This window comes from Schistocerca piceifrons, chromosome 4 (genome assembly GCF_021461385.2).
Source record: "Schistocerca piceifrons isolate TAMUIC-IGC-003096 chromosome 4, iqSchPice1.1, whole genome shotgun sequence".
NCBI lineage: Eukaryota > Metazoa > Arthropoda > Insecta > Orthoptera > Acrididae > Schistocerca > Schistocerca piceifrons.
The window spans coordinates 594,177,140-594,182,736 of NC_060141.1; positions in this window are offsets into that span (position 1 = coordinate 594,177,140).

The following is a 5,597-nucleotide window of genomic DNA, read 5'->3' on the forward strand; positions in this document are numbered from 1 at the left end:
GAGAGGGAAGAGGGTGGCAGAAGGAATTTTACGAGCAGTCGGAGAGAGAGAGAGAGAGAGCGCTGTGGGTGGGGGTGGAGCGCGGGGGAAAAACCTTATGGGATAATCTGCTGAATGGCCGCAGTAAATCTCGGTGTCGGTGGTGTGCGCAGACTTGGGTGGCGTCCGCGTGGCGCGCTGCCAGCGGCTTGTCGCAGCCCTGACAGGCGGCAAAGTGGTGCGCGGCCCACGGGGTTGGGCCAGGGTCGGGGTGGGGGTGGGGGTGGCCTGTCCCGGCCACTCATATCACTGCCAGAGGCGAATTACACGCTCCGCAGCAGACCCGCGGCTACCAGATGAAGGCGGGTACACGCGCAGCTGACAACACGCCCGTTTCCCAACGTGAGTGCAAATTACTACACGCCGTAAGTTGTTCATATCTTGCCCCTGGTCAAGCTACCGTGTCTGCAGCCCTGCGAACCGCGCTACTGGAGGACGTTCTCAAAGCTCCAAAGCATCTATGTTCCAGGTTATCACAACAGAAAAATACAAAATAATAACTAAGAAAAAAATATTTCTCCGGTTTGGTCTCGTAAGTCTCACAACGTCATCCGACTGATGTCTAATTAATAGACTAAATCAGAAGGAATGTATAGAAAAATCTTCTCAGATTTCGTGCCGCGTCAGACCGGACTAAAGCCTTTAACGATTTCCTCTGCAGTCTTCGACTGTCCTACTAGTGAGGCTTCTGGTATCTTCGTAACTAGACAACATATATATACATATCGCACACGACGTGTCGAGGTCTGAAACTTGAAGGAGGTCAAGAAGCATTTTCTGTCACTATACGAAGTGGAGCCCATAGTTACAATTTTTCTCAGTTAAAGCCAAAATCAAGCATAGATTTTAACCACTGAACGACTTATTATATTGGGAATACTACATTTATCCGTCTCAGTAGCCGCGGACTCAGTATGCATGGATGCGAACCGGAGGGGCCCGGGTTCGATCCCCGGCCAGAAGCTGATTTTCTCTGCTCGGAAATGAGTGTTGTATTGTCTTTATAATCATTTCATCATCAACGTCAAGCAAGTCGCCTGAACGGCCTCAAATAAAATACTTGCTCCCGGGGGCGAGGCGCCGCATGACGCACAGAGGGCGAGAATACACTTGGAATAATACAGTTTACATATTCCTTCGAAATTTCCAATATCAATTTGATAGGTATCTCTTATACATTTGGCCACGTCAGAGGGCAACAAACAGGTCTAAACATAGTAATTCTGTTTCTCTTACTTTTACAAACGAAAAAATTACTGGCCTTCAGTACATTCCTTTTTTTTTTCTTTTAGAAGACGAAATTTCAGTTTAGCAGAAAGCATTAAGTTTCCAGACGGTTCCTCAACGGTAGGTGTGAAATATTTATTACGGTTTTATAAGAAATTTCATCAATTTCTATTCGTAATGATAGGTTTTATAGAAAATATGCTTTTAAGTTTTATGAGGTCTGCTTAATATAGTACTGAGAGTGAAACAATATCAAGACAACAGCAAGGATTTATTAGAAAATGTTGGTTATAGGGAAAATTCTTGTAGTGCGTTAATTATTAACATTCTGTTGCCTCTAAATCATCGTCATTCGTCGAGTTTCTCATCTGGAGGACAGTATGTATGTTAAATTTCAACTCTAGGAAACTTTTGAAATATATTTACTGCATAGCTTAGTGTAGTCGTTTGGTTTAAAATCGCCCTTTTCAAATTAAGCGTTCAAACATTCCTTTGTATTTCATCAGTGAGAAATCTGAAGTGGAAGTAAATTATGAAGTTGAACATAACTGAGAAAATAAAACAGACCTTGCAATAAATGTTTCAGAACTTCCCGCAAGTGTTTTTACAAAATAAATTATAACTCTTATCATTCATATCTTAATAAATAGACACAGTTAAATTCCAATTTAAAGCCTTTCGCATCTGCTTCATAACGAGATCATTTCTTAGATTCGGCCTGTAAACTGACTGATTTAATATGGAAAAATGTTCTCGCATTTTTGTGGATTTTAAAACAAATTTATCTGACAAACAAAATATTACTTCTCTTCACAATAACATGAGGTAAACAGCGTTTTTGTTATTTTTATGTTACAACACTTTCGACATGAGCTCAACAGTTTCCAGAAGAGGGTTGATAAGGGGCTGTGCTAAGGTGACTGACTATGTCTTCTTAAGCCTATTTGAATTACAGTTGTTATTTAGTCAAGATTAAAGGTTATGTAATTCTCCGTGAACTACTACCCGTCTTCCTCGGCAAACATGCTCTCAGTGGTTCAAACGCCACAAGAGGCCACAGCAGTCCACGCCCCACACCGCCCCCCTGCCACCCCACAGAGAAACCAGGGTTATTGTTCGGTTCGGCCCCCAGTTGACCCCCCTCCCCCCTTCCCCCCTCCCCCTTCCCCCAGGAACGTCTCATACCAGACGAGTGTAACCCCAATGTTTGCGTGGTAGAGTAATTATGGTGTACATGTACATGGAGACAATCTTTGCGCAGCAGTCGCCGACATAGTGTAACTGAGGCGGAATAAGGGGGAACAGCTTGCATTGACCAAGGCAGATGAAAAACCGCTTTAAAAACCATCCACAGACTGGTCAGCACACCGGACTTTGACACTAATCCATCGGAGGCTGGAGACGGCACTCCTTCCCACTCGAGAAATAGCGCGTTAAATTGCGCGGCTAGCCGGGTGGGCTACACGACCAGAGGTAGCGCCTACCCAAGAACGTAGGCAGGTGAAAGTGCACCCTGCACAGGTTGAGAAGAGGCTCCTCCCACACTGACATTGGTGGAGTCATGCAGCTATGTTTCGCCCTGATCGTCAGCGAAACATTAGCCAAAGGATGTGCTAACTGCGTCTCATTTGAAGATAAAGTGTCGTCTCTCCACTGGGCCACGTATCAACTCACAACATAAAAAGAGTTCCCCTATTTCTTTACGAAGTATACAGGTGAAATTCAGCAAATAATATTTTTATACAAAAGCTACTTAGGTTTTCTTTAGTGGTATGTTTTTCAGACGTTACACGTACGTGAAACGCAACACGTATTCTGTTAATAAAAAATTGATTTACTGAGTCACTATCCTACTGAAAAGCTTAATAATTAGTTTTACATCTAAAAATATTGTACCTTTGTGAATCCCAGTTTGGACACAAAAGGGTAAAAAGAAAAAAAAAATCTTCAGAGCATCACAAGCTACATGCAACAATCACGAAACGATGTACATGAAATCCATCATTGAAACTGGCGCAACCTCCCTCGACACATTAGCAGATCACCCCTTCCTTGAAATAACCAATTCAGACCCACTATAAAAATCACAAAGTGGACTACTTTCACCACCTCTTTACTTCTGGCTACATTTCTCTCTATCTAATTATAAGATGCAAAAAAGAAATAACCTACACTAATCTACAGATGACATGTTACAAAAATATACAAAACTGGTCCATCTATAATCTACCGAAATGGTTGCACCCAAGTTGTGACCTTTTCTTTGACGCTGTATCACTGCATCCGGCGTTCTCCAAGGGCCGATCGGCTAACACTCAAATGGCTACACATTTAGATACAGTAACACAAAGCCACAAAGGAAAAATCTCATCTTTCTAGTTACGATGACGTGCTAGTAATCAAGACTTTATCTGTATTCGTCACAGTCGTCTATTGAAAACAAAAAACAAAACATCTCATCCCGGCACATCTCCTGAAATAGTCAGGGATTAAACAGCTCTCACATTAGTTGTAATGTCACCCAGGTCACCGATCACTCATTGTTTGAGAGTCATTGACTTGTCTTATTCATTTCAAATGTATACATCTTGGTACCATTTTAGACCTTGGTATAATTCTTACCATCCAGATACTGATATAACCACAACTCATTATATCAGGTTGATGTATAAATTCGTAGCATTTTCTCGTAAGTTTAATAAACATAACAGATACACATAACAGAGGCTTTACTGTCAGTCATATATCCTCCTTCAGTATTTACAATAGTCTGCCAACGCTGGGGTAACTTGCCGAATCCGTGACTATAGAAATCAGGTGGTTTTGAAGAAAAGAAATCACCGAGCCATGTTCGTAGTGCATTTTCATTCAGAAAGGAAGTTCAAGGTTCTTTTATAGTGAGCGAAAAAGGTGAAGATCTGAGGGCGCAAGATGAGGTGAGTAAGTTGGGTGCTGAATGACTTCCCAATGCAATGCCTTTATAGCGTTTTTGTCAGTCTAGAAGAATCGTGGAGTAGCATCACTCAAGCAATCTTTCTGGTCGTTGATCTTGGACTGTGTCTGCAAGACTTCTTAGTTGTTGACAATAACTATCAACAGTGACGGCTACATTGAAGGGAAGCATTTCTTAGTACTTCACACGGATGCAGAAGACGCATAACATTATCTTTTGTGGATGAGCGCATGTCTTTATACAGGGAGTTGCATCTATGTTTGGGCCCAACTGTTATTTCTTTTCCTTATATCAGCATAAACGCAACATTTCCCGTCAGCAGTAGCGATACAGGATAAGAATGGTCGGTGTTGTTTGCGATTCAGTTGATAACAAGCAAGCGGAGGAGCACGCATGGCCATTTTTGTGATTTTGGGTTAGAGCATGCGGCACCCATAAGTCCGATTTTTGAAGCTTCCCCATTGCATGCAAATGTCGAACGACAGCGGATTGATCACAGTTCATCACATTTGACAGTTCTCGAGTACAATGACGCGGATCATTGTGGATATATGCGTTTAAAAGGTCTTCCTGAACGTGGTGAGACACTACTGTCAAAACGATCCTCCTTAAAAAGAGAAAACGATTTTCTTGCCGTTGTGTGTACAATGGCATCATAATCATACATGGCACAAATGTTTATGGCTACCCTCGCTACTGTCACCCCTCTATTGAATATGTCGGAAAAGTTTCTATTTCTCCAATTGTAACTACATTTCCTAGCGTCCGCAGCTGTACTCACTATATTCAAATGATAAAATAACAATATGTAAGCTCGAATATCAATAGTGAATTACAAATGAAAAAGACGACCGATAAATAAACCAACAGTAGCCAAAATACACATGTGAAAAACAAAAACGCTAAGAATTTATGAGCGAACGTAATGCTTTGCCTTACCTCAGTTCACTGAGCTTCAAACAAACAATAAATTAATCTAATGAATTATCACTTTTCTTCCAATTTAATTTTAAGAACAGTATTTTCTACACGAGATCTTCAAATGGTTTGATTTGCACTTCTCTTTATATTTACTTCCTGTGTTACCATAGATCTCTGGCCTTCATGCAGTAAGGTTAGTGAATCTCCACGTGATATCTTCACTAGTCATCACGTAATCAAAATTCTCTGACAAAATAGCAAACACTAGCCACGAGCTCTCAGAGTGCTTTGGTCCTATGGTTTATCATATATCTGCTCGGAGGCATTTACCTCTGCTCCACAGCACAGCACTTTCTCTGTCACAGGTACTTATAACACATCAAGACTCGCATACTCATCAAATAAGGACAAAAAACTCATCAAAAACCATTATTCACATCCGTAACCCTGTCCATAT